Here is a 17,614-nt window from a genome sequence, read left to right as displayed (position 1 = left end):
AAAAGCAGAATATAGGGAGTTAGGAGGTAAATTAAAAAATAGGACCTCAAAGGTAGTAATCTCAGGATTGCTGCCAGTGCCACGTGCTAGTCAGAGTAGAAATAGGAGGATATTTCAAATGAATACGTGGCTAGAGGAATGGTGCAAGGGGGAGGGATTCAAATTCCTGGGACACTGGAAACGGTTCTGGGGGAGGTGGGACCAGTACAAACCGGATGGTCTGCACTTGGGCAGGGCCGGGACCGCTGTCCTAGGAGGAGTGTTTGCTAGTGCTGTTGAGGAGGGTTTAAACTAAAGTGGCAGGGGGTTGGGAACCTGAGCAGGGAGAGAGAGGAAAGCGTAACAGGAAGGGACAGAAGGTATGGAGTAATAGGTAAAGTGTTAAAAAAGGAAAAAGCAGGAACTAAGCGTCACAAAACAGATTTGAAAGTTCTTTATCTGAATGCACGTAGCATTCGTAATAAAATGGACGAGTTAACGGCACAAATAACTACGTATGGGTATGATCTTGTGGCCATTACAGAAACATGGCTGCAGGGTGACAACGACTGGGAATTAAATATGCCAGGGTATTTAACAATCAGGAAGGACAGGCAGGAAGGAAGGGGAGGTGGGGTGGCTATGTTAATAAAGGAAGGAATCACTGTAATACAGAGAAATGATATTGGGACAAAGCATCAAGATAATGAAACAGTTTGGGTGGAGATAAGGAATAATAAGGGAAAAAAAACATTAGTGGGCGTAGTATATAGGCCTCCTAATAGTTGCAACTCTGCTGGAAGAAGTATTAATCAGGAAATAGTCGGGGCATGTAATAAGGGAACAGCCATAATTATGGGGGATTTTAATTATCATATTAACTGGACAAATCAAATTGGGCAGAGCAGCCTTGAGGACGAGTTCATTGAGTGCATCAGGGATGGATTTCTTGAGCAGTATGTAACTGATCCTACAAGGGGGCAGGCAACCTTGGACCTGGTCCTGTGTAATGAGTCAGGATTAATTAATAATGTCCTAGTTAAGGATCCCCTTGGAACGAGCGACCACAACATGGTTGAATTCCATATCCAATTAGAGGGTGAGAAGGTTGATTCTCAAACAAGCGTACTGAGCTTGAATAAAGGAGACTATGATGGTATGAGAGCGGAATTGATTAAAGTGGACTGGGAAAATAGATTAAAGGGTAAGACGGTACATGAGCAGTGGTGTTCATTTAGGGAGTTATTTTACAACTTTCAAAATAAATATATTCCACTGAGGAAAAAAGGGTGTAAAAGAAATGACAGCCATCCGTGGCTAAGTAAAGAAATCAAGGATAGTATCCGACTAAAAACAAGGACATATAAGGTAGCCAAACTTAGTGGGAGGATAGAAGATTGGGAATTCTTCAAAAGACAGCAAAAAGTAACTAAAGGATTGATTAAGAAAGGGAAGTTAGATTATGAAAAGAAATTAGCAAAAAATATAAAAACAGATAGCAAGAGTTTCTATAGTTATATAAAAAGAAAAAGGGTGGCTAAGGCAAACATAGGTCCCTTAGAGGATGAGACCGGGAAATTAATGGTGGGAAATATGGAGATGGCAAAAATGCTGAACAAATATTTTGTTTCAGTCTTTACAGTAGAGGACACTAAGAATATCCCAACACTGGACAAACAGGGGACTCTCGGGGGGGAGGAGCTAAATACGATTAAAATCACTCAGGAGATGGTACTCAGTAAAATAATGGGACTCAAGGCGGATAAATTCCCTGGACCTGATGGCTTCCATCCCAGGGTCTTGAGGGAAGTGGCAGTAGGGATTGTGGATGCTTTGGTGATAGTTTTCCAAAATTCCCTGGACTCAGGAGAGGTCCCGGCAGATTGGAAAACTGCTAATGTAACACCGTTATTTAAAAAGGGTAGTAGGCAGAAGGCTGGAAATTATAGGCCAGTTAGCTTAACATCTGTGTTGGGTAAAATTTTGGAGTCTATTATTAAGGAGACAGTAACGGAACATTTAGATAAGCATAATTTAATAGGACAAAGTCAGCATGGCTTTATGAAGGGGAAGTCATGTCTGACAAATTTGCTTGAGTTCTTCGAGGATATAACGTATAGGGTGGATAAAGGGGAACCAGTGGACATAGTGTATTTAGACTTCCAGAAGGCATTCGACAAGGTGCCACATAAAAGATTATTACTTAAGATAAAAAATCACGGGATTGGGGGTAATATTCTGGCATGGGTGGAGGATTGGTTATCGAACAGGAAGCAGAGAGTTGGGATAAATGGTTCATTTTTGGACTGGCAACCAGTAGCCAGTGGTGTTCCGCAGGGGTCGGTGCTGGGTCCCCAACTCTTTACAATCTATATTAACAATTTGGAGGAGGGGACCGAGTGCAACATATCAAAATTTGCAGATGATACAAAGATGGGAGGGAAAGTAGAGAGTGAGGAGGACATAAAAAACCTGCAAGGGGATATAGACAGGCTGGGTGAGTGGGCGGAGATTTGGCAGATGCAATATAATATTGGAAAATGTGAGGTTATGCACTTTGGCAGGAAAAATCAGAGAGCAAGTTATTTTCTTAATGGCGAGAGACTGGAAAGTACTGCAGTACAAAGGGATCTGGGGGTCCTAGTGCAAGAAAATCAAAAAGTTAGTATGCAGGTGCAGCAGGTGATCAAGAAAGCCAACGGAATGTTGGCTTTTATTGCTAGGGGGATAGAATATAAAAACAAGGAGGTATTGCTGCAGTTATATAAGGTATTGGTGAGACCGCACCTGGAATACTGCATACAGTTTTGGTCTCCATACTTAAGAAAAGACATACTTGCTCTCGAGGCAGTACAAAGAAGGTTCACTCGGTTAATCCCGGGGATGAGGGGGCGGACATATGAGGAGAGGTTGAGTAGATTGGGACTCTACTCATTGGAGTTCAGAAGAATGAGAGGCGATCTTATTGAAACATATAAGATTGTGAAGGGTCTTGATCGGGTGGATGCAGTAAGGATGTTCCCAAAGATGGGTGAAACTAGAACTAGGGGGCATAATCTTAGAATAAGGGGCTGCTCTTTCAAAACTGAGATGAGGAGAAACTTCTTCACTCAGAGGGTGGTAGGTCTGTGGAATTTGCTGCCCCAGGAAGCTGTGGAAGCTACATCATTAGATAAATTTAAAACAGAAATAGACAGTTTCCTAGAAGTAAAGGGAATTAGGGGTTATGGGGAGCGGGCAGGAAATTGGACATGAAGCTGAGTTCGGATCGGTCAATGCCCTGTGGGTGGCGGAGAGGGCCCAGGGGCTATGTGGCCGGGTCCTGCTCCGACTTCTTGTGTTCTTTAGATTTGTGGTTGGGATCAGATCAGCCATGATCTTATTGAATGGCGGAGCAGGCTCGAGGGGCCGATTGGCCTACTCCTGCTCCAATTTCTTATGTTCTTATGTTCTTATGTTCCCCCCGGCGGGCGGGAGGAAGTGGCCTGCCTCTGCCACCAGGAAGGCCTGGCTCAAGGTGGCAGAGGAGGTCACCTGCACCACCAACATATCGCCCACCTGCATACAGTGTAGGAGGCGCTTCAATCATCTAAGTAGGTCAGCCGAAGTGAGTACACTTACTCTTTCCCCTACACTCCGTCTGCCACATCACTGCCCCCACCCCACATCTCCTTCTGCACTGCTAACACAACTCTGTCACATCACCCCTCACACCCACTCAAACCTCATCCTCATCTTACCTGCACTTACTCACCTCGCCAGTACTCATCCCGCCACTACCACTCAACCCAATCCTCATACAATCTCATGGCTCTATCTCATACTCACCCTCTCGTGCATCTCTTTCACGGCCAGCCTCACTCAACCAGCCACTACCTGTGCTTCAGCCACAGGGCATGCATCACATATGTGCAGTAGGCAGCGTAAGGCAAACGTGTCGTGAGCATGAAGGGGATGCACAAGGGTGTTTGAGGGTTTGTCATGGTTGTTACTTATATTGAATTTCTGAGCAACTCACATCACATATTACATTGGCACCACTACTGCCATGTCTTCGCGAATCTTGTCTGGTTTGTGCAATAATGCCCTTTCTTGAGGATCACTATGAAGACCCACACCTGATGCCACCCATTGTGTCACTGCAGAGTGGGTGTAGGTGTATTTGCAGAGCTCTTTTGTGCAGACGGCTGAGAGATGTCGGCGATGTCCCCGGTTGCACCCTGGAAGGATGCGGAGGAGAAGTTGTTGAGGGCAGTGGTGACTTTGACAGCGACAGGTAAGAAGATGGTGCTCGGGCCAGCCAGGAGCAGCTCGGCATGAAAGAGGCTGCAGATGTCCACGACTACATAAGAACATAAGAAATAGGAGCAGGAGTAGGCCAATCGGCCCCTCGAGCCTGCTCCGCCAGTCCATAAGATCATGGCTGATCTAATCCTAACCTCAAATCTAAATTCATGTCAAATTTCCTGCCCGCTCCCCGTAACCCCTAATTCCCTTGACATGTCGAGTGACTCTGAGCCTCTGTGTGCACTGCTGCTCAGAGAGGTCCAGGAAGCTGAGCCTCGGTCTGTGGACCCTGTGGCGAGGGTAGTGCCCTCTGCGACGCATCTCTCTCTGCGGTAGCCCTCCCTCCTGCTGTGCAGGTGGATGTGTCACAGCACTCTGTTGTGGAGCTCCACGTGTCAGAGGTGGATGGCGAGGCCGGCGAAGCTGGTGATGCTGTTCGCCCTCCAAGGAGGTCATGACTGCAGCTACGGCGGCCCCCATCCGGAAGATGTACATCTGAGGGGGTCCTCAAGGTAGGTACTTGTCTCTGGACCCCAGGGTAAGTGTGCAAGTTGGTGACTTTGATTGTCAGGAGGAGGGTGGTGGAGGCCAAACTTTGTCCCAAGTGACAGAGTGGCCTCCTGCAATGGCTGAGGGTCTCCCACCCCGACCTGTCAAATGGACCTTTGCAGCTGCCACAGGCTGATGGCTGCAACACGTCCATTTGAACTTGGAGTGTTTCCCCCAGTGTGGGAAACAGTCCCAGTTTGCTCCAAAATCCCACCCCTCCTCACATAATCCCTCAATCAGGTCAGTTAATGACCTGAACAAGCCAAATAAACACTGTCAAGTGGCATCCCGCTGGCTTTAATTGCCTGCGGGATTCCCACCAGCGGGGGCTGCGCGCGCACGCCGGCGTGTCAGCGGGGAACCCGGAAGTGCGCGGGTTCGAGGCGGGCTCCGGTCCCGCTCTGGGATTTCCCGATTTTCGGGGCCCCCCTGCCAGGAATGCACCCGATAGCGGGTGCTAAAATGATGCCCATACAGTCAGGAGGGAGTGGCCCTGGGAGTCCTCAACATTGACTCCGGACCCCATGAAATCTCATGGCATCAGATCAAACATTGGCAAGCAATCCTCCTGCTGATTACCACCTACCGCCCTCCCTCAGCTGATGAATCAGTCCTCCTCCATGTTGAGCATGGGCACAGAATGTACTCTGGGTGGGGGACTTCAATGTCCATCACCAAGAGTGGCTCGGTAGCACCACTACTGACCGAGCTGGCCGAGTCCTGAAGGACATAGCTGCCAGACTGGGCCTGCGGCAGGTGGTGAGTGAAACAACACGAGGGAAAAACTTACTTGACCTCGTCCTCACCAATCTACCTGTCGCAAATGCATCTGTCCATGACAGTATTGGTAGGAGTGACCACCGCACAGTCCTCGTGGAGATGAAATCCCGTCTTCGCACTGAGGACACCATCCAACGTGTTGTGTGGCACTACCACCGTGCTAAATGGGATAGATTCAGAACAGATCTAGCAGCTCAAAACTGGGCATCCATGAGGCGCTGTGGGCCATCAGCAGCAGCAGAATTGTATTCCAGCACAATCTGTAACCTCATGGCCCGGCATATTCCTCACTCTACCATTACCAACAAGCCAGGGGATCAACCCTGGTTCAATGAGGAGCGTAGAAGAGAATGCCAGGAGCAGCACCAGGCGTACCTAAAAATGAGGTGCCAACCTGGTGAAGCTACAACTCAGGACAACATGCATGCTAAACAGCGGAAGCAACATGCTATAGACAGAGCTAAGCGATTCCACAACCAACGGACCAGATCAAAGCTCTGCAGTCCTGCCACATCCAATCGTGAATGGTGGTGGACAATTAAACAACTAACAGGAGGAGGAGGCTCTGCAAACATCCCCATCCTCAATGATGGCGGCGTCCAGCATGTGAGTGCTAAAGACAAGGCTGAAGCATTTGCAACCATCTTCAGCCAAAAGAGCCGAGTGGATGATCCATCTCAGCCTCCTCCCGATATCCCCACCATCACAGAAGCCAGTCTTCAGCAAATTCAATTCACTCCACGTGATGTCAAGAAACAGCTGAGTGCACTGGATACAGCAAAGGCTATGGGCATCGACAACATCCCAGCTGTAGTGCTGAAGCCTTGTGCTACAGAACTAGCTGCGCCTCTAGCCAAGCTGTTCCAGTACAGCTACAACACTGGCATCTACCCGACAATATGGAATATTGCCCAGGTATGTCCTGTCCACAAAAAGCAGGACAAATCCAATCCGGCCAATTACCGCCCCATCAGTCTACTCTCAATCATCAGCAAAGTGATGGAAGGTGTCGTTGACAGTGCCATCATGCGGCACTTACTCACCAATAACCTGCTCACCGATGCTCAGTTTGGGTTCCGCCAGGACCACTCGTCTCCAGACCTCATTACAGCCTTGGTCCAAACATGGACAAAAGAGCTGAATTCCAGAGGTGAGGTGAGAGTGACTGCCCTTGACATCAAGGCAGCATTTGGCTGAGTGTGGCATCAAGGAGCCCAAGTAAAATTGAAGTCAATGGAAATCAGGGGAAAACTCTCCAGTGGCTGGAGTCATACCTAGCACAAAGGAAGATGGTGGTGGTTGTTGGAGGCCAATCATTTCTGCAGGAGTTCCTCAGGGCAGTGTCCTAGGCCCAATCATCTTCAGCTGCTTCATCAATGACCTTCCCTCCATCATAAGGTCAGAAATGGGGATGTTCGCTGATGACTGCACAGTGTTCAGTTCCATTCGCAACCCCTCAGACAATGAAGCAGTCCGTGCCCGCATGCAGCAAGACCTGGACAACATCCAGGCTTGGGCTCATAAGTGGGAAGTAACATTCGCGCCAGACAAGTGCCAGTCAATGACCATCTCCAACAAGAGAGTGTCTAACCACCTCCCCTTGACATTCAACGGCATTACCATCGCCGAATCCCCCACCATCATCATCCTGGGGGTCACCATTGACCAGAAACTTAACTGGACCAGCCACATAAATACTGTGGCTACGAGAGCAGGTCAGAGGCTGGGTATTCTGCGGTGAATGACTCCACTCCTGACTCCCCAAAGCCTTTCCACCATCTACAAGGCACAAGTCAGGAGTGTGATGGAATACTCTCCACTTGCCTGGTTGAGTGCAGCTCCAACAACACTCAAGAAGCTCGACACCATCCAGGACAAAGCAGCCCGCTTGATTGGCACCCCATGAACCACCCTAAACATTCGCTCCCTTCACCACCGGCGCATGGGCTGCAGTGTGTACCATCCACAGGATGCACTGCAGCAACTCACCAAGGCTTCTTCAACAGCACCTCCCAAGCCCGCGACCTCTACCACCTAGAAGGACAAGAGCAGCAGGCACATGGGAACAACACCACCTGCACGTTCCCCTCCAAGTCACACACCATCCCGACTTGGAAATATATCGCCATTCCTTCATCGTCGCTGGGTCAAAATCCTGGAACTCCCTTCCTAACAGCACTGTGGGAGAACCTTCACCACACGGACTGCAGCGGTTCAAGAAGGCGGCTCACCACCACCTTCTCAAGGGCAATTAGGGATGGGCAATAAATGCCGGCCTTGCCAGCGACGCCCACATCCCATGAATGAATTAAAAAAAATTCCCGACTCCAACCCGCTGAAGAACGTGCATGACCCAGAGTTATCTGTGTGCCCGCGCCGTTCCCGAACCCGGCAATTAAAGCCGGCTGGACGATATTTAAAGAAGCAAACGTACCTCATTGAGGTACTTAAGGTATTTTATTTTTGGCATATTGGCATAAAGGTTTTGACCTTACCTGGACGGCTTTCCCACAGCTTCCGATTCACACCTGGTGAAACCAGACTGCAAGGGCCGGATGGGACACAAAAAATAAATTGTATTAAGTTAAATTTCCCATTGTAAAAAAATAAATAAACATACCTTACAATCGATGTCTCCTGTGCCCCCCCCCGCTCCGATGTCCGATGTCTCCCCCACCCCCGATCTTTGTCTCCCCCCACCCCGCGCTCTCTCTCACAAAGGCCGATGAGGTCTTTCTCTCTCTCTCTCTCTCTCTCTTTCTCTCCCCCCCCCCCCCCGCCTCGGATGTGTAGCTCCTGTCAGGCTGGCTGCCGGGCGCGAAACCCGGAAGAGGCTTTGATTGGCCTCATTGGGGTTGCAATCGCTGCCTGTTCCCCTTCCGGGTTTGTCGCCCGCAAATCACCCCCCCCCCGCTGCCATCCCAATGCCCTTTTAAAATTGAGCCCTATGTGTTTATGTGTGTGTGTCCACGATTGTCTTTGTGTGTCTGTGTGTGTGTCTGTGTATGTGTATATGTCTGTGTGTCTATGTGTGTGTATATGTGTGTCTGTGTATGTGTATATGTCTGTGTGTCTATGTGTGTGCCTGTGTGTCTATGTGCCTGTGTGTGTCTGTGTATGTGCATATGTCCGTGTGTGTGCGAGTGTGTGTGTGTGTGTGTGTGTGTGTGTCTGTGCGAGTGTGTGTGTGTGTGTGTGTGTGTGTGTCTGGTGATGCCTGTGTCTATTCAAGGTCATACAAATAGCGGGGAGAATCCTGAACCAGGGTTGTAGGAATCTGTCTGTAATGAGTAGTTTATTGTTTTCTAATTATTGTACTTTGCCAAAGAAAATACAGAACAATTTGTGCCACTGACCATGAGATTTTAATGATGGAATGTGAATTGTTTTCTATTATTGTGGATTAATAATTTCACTGCCCAGGAGTGTACATCATTGCAGAGAAATAATAATCCCAACCAGATGGTCACAGATGGTCAGATCCTGGGAGCACTAACAAGATTGATGAGAATGGCACTTGGGATCTGGCCCTCGCCAATCAGGCTGTCTTTGATTCTACCCCCAAGTGGCCATTATAATGCGATGGTATCAAGGTTATTTAACTTTAACAATGGCTGGAGAAGTTGGGCGTCTTTTAAGCAACTCCACTGACAAAGCAGCCCGCTTGATTGGCAGCCCATCCATCACCTTAAACACCCACTCCCTTCACCACCGGTGCACAGTGGCTGCAGTGTGTACCATCCACAGGATGCACTGCAGCAACTCGCCAAGGCTTCTTCAACAGCACCTCCCAAACCCGTGACCTCTACCGCCTAGAAGGACAAGGGCAGCAGGTGCACGGGAACAACACCACCTGCACGTTCCTCTCCAACTCACACACCATCCTGACTTGGAAATATATCGCCGTTCCTTCATCGTCGCTGGGTCAAAATCCTGGAACTCCCTTCCTAACAGCATTGTGGGAGAACCTTCACCACACGGACTGCAGCGGTTCAAGAAGATGGTTCACCACCACCTTCTCAAGGGCAATTAGGGATGGGCAATAAATACCAGCCTTGCCAGCGATGCCCACAACCCAGAATGATTTTTTTTAAAGTACAGTGTGTGGCCAGAATTGCGGGTTAAACCTGTGGGCACCGATACTTGTGCGCCCAATTCACAGCTGGAGCATCTAGTGGCAAAGAATAAGTTCTGGTGTTTTTGAAGCTGTTCCAATTGTCAGCATGAACCTCATTAAAGCTCCAAACCATTCTTAAAGAAGAACATTAGGGATTTCTAGATGAGAAATGACCACGGTCCGTCTAGTTCACCTTCTACCATCCTGCTAGTCACATGAAACAACGATAATCAATCTCTATCAATTAGTCTCCAACATATCCATCATGAGGTGAGGAAAACCCCCAGTGGGAACCATGGTGGTTAAATTGGGCCGAGTGGCGTCCATTTTTCAGGCGCTATGTGGCCTCCGAAGACCCCAAAATAGGGGGCAGGCAGCTCGACTGAAAGTGCCCCGCACACCATATTGGGTAACGACAAACAAGAGGCGTCCATTACCCAGGCCTGAAGCAGGCGTTAGTCTCTTTGCAAATCCAAATAAAGGGCCTAACACGTTCTTCAGGTCTCCACTGCAACATTGGTTTTCCTTGAGGCAGTGCCATTCCACTCAGGGATCGCATCAGCCCTAGGGATCGCCTAAATAAACAAAATATAAGTACTCACCACAAACACCATCCTGATCGCTGCCGCTCCCAGCCCTGAGATCCACTCCCGATCCCCGATCCCTTTCCCCTGACCGCCGATCCCAAGTTGAAGCCCTCGTCCACCACCTTAAACATCCATTCCCACCACCACCGGTGCACAGTGGCTGCAGTGTGTTCTATCTACAAGATGCACTGCAGCAACTCATCAAGGCTTCTTTGACAGCACCTCCCAAACCCGTGACCTCCACCACCTAGAAGGACAAGGGCAGCAGGTGCATGGGAACAACACCACCACCACAACAACAACAAACTTGCATTTATATAGCACCTTTAACTAGGTAAAACCTCCCTAGACGCTTCATAAGAGCGTTATCAAAAAAAATTTAACACAGAGCCACTTAAGGAGATATTAGGACAGGTGACCAAAAGCTTGGTCGAAGAGATAGGTTTTAAGGAGCGTCTTAAAGGAGGAGAGAGGGGTAGAGAGGCAGAGAGGTTTAGGGAGGGAATTCCAGAGCTTAGGACCTAGACAGCTGAAGGCACGGCCAACAATGGTGGAGCAATTAAAATCGGGGATGTGCAAGAGGCAAGAATTGGAAGAGTGCAGAGATCGCGGAGGGTTGTAGGGCTGGAGGTGGTAACAGAGATAGGGAGGGGCGAGGCCATGGAGGGATTTGAAAACAAGGATGAGACTTTTAAAATCAAGGCGTTCCCGGACCAGGAACCAATGAGTGACAGGTGAACAGGACTTGGTGCGAGTTAGGATACGGGCAGCAGAGTTTTGGATGAGCTCAAGTTTCTGGAGGGTGGAAGATGGGAGGCCGGCCAGGAGAGCATTGGCATAGTCCAGTCTGGAAGTAACAAAAACATGGATAAGAGTTTCAGCAGCAGATGAGCTGAGGCAGGGGTGGAGATGGGAGATGTTACGCAGGGGGAAGTAGGCGGTCTTGGTGATGGAGCGGATGTGTGGTCGGAAGCTCATCTCAGGGTCAAATGGGACACCAAGGTTGCGAACGGTCTGGTTCAGCCTCAGACAGTGGCCAGGGAGAGGGATGGAGTCAGTGGCGAGGGAACGGAGTTTGTGGCGGGGACCAAAGCCAATGGCTTCGGTCTTCCCAATATTTAGCTGAAGGAAATTTTTGCTCATCAGTACTGGATGTTGGACAAGCAGTGTGACAAATGAGAGACAGTGCAGGGGTCAAGGGGGGTGGTTGTGAGGTAGAGCTGGGTGTCATCAGCATACATGTGGAACCTCCAAATTCCCCTCCAAGTCACACACCATCCTGACGTGGACATATATCGGCCGTTCCTCCAGTGCCACGGGGTCAAAATCCTGGAACGTCCTACCTAATAGCATTGTGGGTACACCTTCGCCACACGGACTGCAGCGGTTTAAGAAGAAGGCCCACCGCCATCTTCTCAGGGCAACTACGGGTGGACAATAAATGCCGGCCTTGCCAGCGACGCCCACATCCCGAGAATGATGAAAAAAAACTTAGTGCCAACTGTATCACTCGTCAGAAAAAATTGCATCGTTTCTTAATAACACAATAAAAGTAAGATTAGAGACAGAGCTAGTTAATAGGGTGATAATTAGGAATAAATCTATCTTGATGTTTGTTAATTGCCTCTTATTAACTCAGGTTTCAGGTGAGAATAGAAGTCCCCTCCCTGAACAGTGTGTTATGAAAATCAGTAATTTTTCTTCCTTAGCTGACGAGGTGCTGTATCTCTTGGTCCTTCTTTCACGTGTGACTGTAGCAATATATATTGTTAACTGAATGTGACAGAGGCTTTGGCTTACGGGGCTTAGCCCGAGGAGCCAACATATCCTGGCATAAGATTTCAGGCTGGTGTGAAACTGAGCGCTGATATCACCTGAAGCCACGTGCGGTATATCGAATTGGCTAATGAAATCACATGAGGTATTCTTGAAGAAAGGTAATGAACTGTTTGTCTCGTTTCTACGGAGAAATTGCTTCTGATCCCACAAATACCTCCAAATCAATAAAATGATGGCACTGAACACAAGAGGGAAACCTGTGGCATAAGCCAGCCTAACAATAACGAGCCCATTGGGTATTTATTGTCGAAAAGTCAGTACCACAAAAATTATTAGTTTATTAGTTGTTGAGAAAGAAAAAAGTTGCATTTATATAGCCCCCCTTCACATCCAAAATGCTTCACAGCCATCAAAGTACTTTTGAAGTGTGGTTACTGCTGTTTTCTAGGGAAACGCAGCAGCCAATTTGTGCACAGCAAGATCCCACAAACAGAAAATGAAATAAATGAGCTCTTGACCTCGCCCCAGAATTTCCATCTAACCCTGTGGGAGTGGAGCCCAACCCTGGGCCAAACAAAGGAAGACGTTAGAGATTAACAGTTTTTAAGCCAGTCAGAGCATAAACGTGGTTTGTATTCCCTTGAGTTTAGAAGGTTGAGGGGTCGGGCTTGGAGTGGGTTAGTCCCCTGCTCCATTTTGACTGCCCCCCCTCCAATGCCTGGTTTCTGCCAGGCAGAGGGAGTTAAAATCAACCCCCTTATATTCATCAACTGACCCTAAGCAATACCACTGACAGTTTAGTAAATGTAAGGAGTCGTACAACACCAGGTTATCGTCCAACAGTGTAGGGTTCCATAAAGGCACAGCATATATAGTCAGAACAATGCCTGGTAATTACAGATAATCTTTCCAACTGCCCTTATCACACCTCGGCAGAGATATCACAGCAATCAAAGGAGTGAATGGTGTTCAGACAGGTTAGTCAGGGAAACATTACATCCAAGAATATTACATCCAAGAATGCTGAGGTGTGATAAAGGGCAGTTAGAAAGATTATCTGTAATCACCAGGCATTGTTCTCTGACTATATATGCTGTGCCTTTTATGCAACTCTTCACTCACCTGACGAAGGAGCAAAGCTCCGAAAGCTTGTGATTTCAAATAAAGCTGTTGGACTATAACCTGGTGTTGTGTGACTCCGTACATTTGTCCACCCCAGTCCATCACCGGCATCTCCACATCATGACAGTTTAGTAGATATTATATAAAGTTTTGTGCATGAACTCCAGACATCACATTTTGTCACAGACACAAAGAGGGTGATTTTAGCCCCCCCACGATGGGCGGGAGAGGGTCGAGGGGGGGGCTGGTAAATTGGTAAATATGTGAAACCCGACCCCAACCTACCGCGAATGCGCCTGCTCCCGGTATAACCGCGATGGGTTTGGGGGCATCCAAGTGACCCGGTCCGGAGAGGCGGGTCCGTCACTATAATATTTAAATGAGGCTCTGTCCCTCAGATTTTGGGAGCCATTTGAATTTAACGTCTGCGGGTCGAGCTTCCCAGGGGCTCGGGAAAACCGGCAGCTAAAGGGAAGCAGGAACGGCGGGCTCCAACAGGCCAGTACTTTACCAGCACTGCTTGTGGGCCAGGAGGAGCATTTAGGTTTAGAAGAATCAAATTCCCTGGTGTAATTTTTCTCTGGCTACAAATAGTTTGCATTCAGATAGGGATAATGGTGGTTTTCATTTTCAAGTTGGCTGAAGAGGAGAGTTCTTATCCAATAGATCAATCTGTCACTGCAAGGTATAAAACGCAATTTGGCTATAAAACTGGAGGGTTTTGGAAAGAACACACAGCCAGTCCAGAAAACTTTATATCCAGGGAAAGTCCCCTGGCAAAGCTTCCAATCGACATCCCCACCACACATTTAAAATACAGACTTTTGTTCCAGTTAGGATTCCCTGGTTGTCAACAAAAAGTTATTTATACCGCTGAACGGTAATGCCCATTTCCTTCCTTCAGCCTGTGTGAGTTTCCCAGCTCGTTCCACTGAACTAAGAAGCCTCTCAACATCGGCAGTCAGCCCTGCAAGGCTACTGGGCTTCCCGTCTTCAAATCAGCTTTACGCTGCCAATAACCGGCAATCTGCACTGCTGATGTGGAGAGTACTTCGTTAAAAATGCTAATCAGATGAGGGACGATTTCATTGGCGAGGAGTCGATGAGCGCGCATAGTTCACGGGCCTGCTTTGCATAACTTGTCAAGGTGTTATGAAATGACCTCAGCTTCAAGCCCATCTGTCATGTGCCAAACCTTACCAACGAATATCAAACGACACCTTCCATAACACTCGATGCACGGCCTAGTCTACATATATGTAAATCGACATCCTGACATTAAGCTGCTTTTGCCCAACTGTTATTTTAAAAAAAAGATAATCACACAGAATTTCATTTTCCCCGACTGTGGTTGAGATTTTACCTCAGGATAAACGACAACATTCTGCTGCTTTCAAAACAGTCTATGTTGGAAAATAGTGTCTCCAGGCCCTGCAGGAGCCGCAGTTTTGTTCCTTCATGCAGCAACATTTTTGAGTTTCAGCCACAATAATTTTCATTGCTTTCCCACTGGCTCCTTCCCAGCCAGTGAATTAGTGGTACCTCCCCAATAGGCTTTACAGCAAAGGAGTCTCCCATTCCTGCATTGCTCCCTGAACTAGGCAGGAGCTAAACAACGTGGCTCCAAAAAATCTGCAGCACTTCCGCACCAGTTACCTCTGCTCCTGACCCCACCAAAGTGCCTGCAGTCAGTCGGAGGTCACCTGACACAGGGGTGGGGTGGGAAGAGTTGTTTGGGGGGGCCTACAGGTTGTTACTCCCAGAAGTGTTAACAAACCGATGGACCAGCCCCCCCTTTATAGAGGAGCCAGTCTGATGTGTCAATAGAACTGCATCTGAGCTCTTCTAGATCTGGGCCCAGTTATTTGTCCTGGTGCTAATCCTTTAAATTACTTCAATTTCACAATTTGCCACAGTGGGATTAGAACTCATGGGCCTTGAAATTTGTTCGCCCCCAAAAACAGGTGGGCAGGGGGCACAGGGAACGAACCCTGTATCTGAATGGATAGGCTAAAGGCAGAGCTAATATTGGGCCTCGGGCCTCATTATCATCGAACCGGTGAGCTGCAGACATCTAATGGGCATCCCCAGGCAGCTCACCGGAATAGAGGCCTTTAAGATCAGGCCGCTGTGTAAATCCTTAAAGGGGACCAGGAGAGGGGGGGGGGACAACCGGGAGGGAGGGTAGCGGTGGCCAGAATCGGGGGGGCTGAGGGCGTTACGGGTGGGGAGTGGTGGCCGGCAGTGGCCCGCGTGGTTTTAATGTGGAGCACTCCTGCTCCTCCCGGATCCACATTCAGGTATTTAAAAATCTTACCTTGCTGGTGGCGGCCTGCAGCGGTCCCTTTAATGACTGCTGGTTAGGCCGCATGCAGACCACATTTTCCTGAATGCAGCCTGGGCTGTGCTGGCTGCCTTTAATCTTCAAAAGAACCAGATGGGAGAGGAGGAGAAATTTTTTTTACGCAGCGAGTTGTTATGATCTGGAATGCACTGCCTGAAAGGGCGGTGGAAGCAGATTCAATTATAACTTTCAAAAGCGAATTGGATAACTACGTGAAAAGGAAAAAAAATGCAGGGCTATGGGGAAAGAGCAGGGAGATGGGCCGAATGGCCTCCTTCTGTGCTGTAAGATTCCATGATTCTAATTTCCGTCTTTTCATTAATTTCTATTTATCTCCACTAGTCCTATTTTCCTTGCCTACACTTCATTCTTACTGCTGCCGATTGTCACATAATCTCAACATTTAATCACATTTGTGGCCCTAGTTCCAACCTCTGACCTCTGTGTTTTGGGGCCATCCTGGTCACTTTTAAGAACTGGGGGTTTGGGGCTGAAAATCCCAGTGTAAGTGGCGGGATCTACCAGCCGGTGACCTCTGGCACTGACCCTGCCAAGGTATGCAGGGTCAGTGGGAGGTCAGCTCATTTAAATATGTCGGGCGAGCCCTTTGTGGGCGTCCATCAGAGGGGAGAGGCCGCAAGACGTGGCAGAAGGTGCCCACTCAACGGGATTGCCCACCCTCAGGAAAGATCTTGGAAGTGCGCCAATCGGCTAAAAGCAGTAAATATTTTAACAATTTTCAGGGATCCGCAGGACGGGCTGGTTGGAAGATTGGTCGCCTCCTTTCATGGGCACAGTGACCCGCCAACGTTCCACCAGACTGGGGACAAGGAAACTCTCAGCTCGGGCGCCCCTTGCCCATGCCATCCCCCCCCCCCCATCTTGTGCTGAAGTCTGTGTTTTGGGGTGAGAGGAGGCCCTGCCCCTAACGAGGCCCTGCCCCTAACGAGGCCCTGCAGGAACCGGTGGGGAACGCCACGGACCTGAGCTGTCCCAATCCGGCCTCATTTATGGCCCTTCTGCCACACTCCCATCGGACTTACAGCTGAAGTTGCTGGAAGGGCGACGGATTTTCAGCCCTGAGTGCGAGTTACCCACTAGTAGAATCCTTGACACATTAGCCTAGACTTTCTGATTAGCGCTGTAAAATAAATGAATTAACGCCAGTAAAAACGTCAATCGGAAAATCAAGGCCAATGTGTCAAAATAGCAACCTTTCACCATGTTGTTTCATTACTATTAATCCATTCCCACTTTATATTACGGAGGTTTGACTAATGTCACTCATTATTACATCCCTTTCCCATCTAGTATGTTCCTATTGTGCTTATTCTCCCAAAGGGGACTGTAGCAGACCTTTCTGTTAACCCTGGTCCCTACCAGCTTGTTTACTCAAGCCGCACAATTCCATTTTGTCTTTTCCCATGGAATATTAATTAAACTTTCCTCAATTTTCAAACTTCCTTTAACTTATAAAGCTACCCAACCCCTTCTCTTTTCCTTCTTTGATCCTTCAGAAACACCCTCTAACCTCTGTATTCTGGGGATGAGCCATGTTTCTGTCATCCCGAAAACACTGAACTGTATGAATTGGACAAGACGGACAAATTCAATTCGGGAGACTCACCAGAGGCCATCCAGCTCCAGGTCTGATTGCAGTAAGGTAGTGCTGCAGTTTTATGTGTGAAAGCAAAGTGGAAGGAACTGAAGGAACGCCTCAAATTTAAAATTCTCATTCTTGTGTCCAAATCCCTCCATGGCCTCACCCCTCCCTATCTCTGCAACCTCCTCCAGCCCTACAACCCTCTGAGAGTTCTGCGCTCCTCCAATTCTGGCCCGTCCCCCACTCCTTTCACCCCACCATTGGAGGCCGTGTCTTCAGCTGCCTAGGCCCTAAGCTCTGGAATCCCCTCCCTAAACCTCCCCACCTATCTACCTCTCTCTCCTCCTTCAGCATCCTCCTTAAAGCCCATCTTTTTGACTAATGTCTCCTTCTTTGGCTCGGGGTCTAATTTTGTCTGATTACACTCCTGTGAAGCGGCTTGGGATGTTTTGCTACATTAATGGCGC

This window comes from Heptranchias perlo, chromosome 28 (assembly GCF_035084215.1).
Source record: "Heptranchias perlo isolate sHepPer1 chromosome 28, sHepPer1.hap1, whole genome shotgun sequence".
Taxonomy (NCBI): domain Eukaryota; kingdom Metazoa; phylum Chordata; class Chondrichthyes; order Hexanchiformes; family Hexanchidae; genus Heptranchias; species Heptranchias perlo.
Note: the sequence above shows the minus strand (reverse complement) of the source record.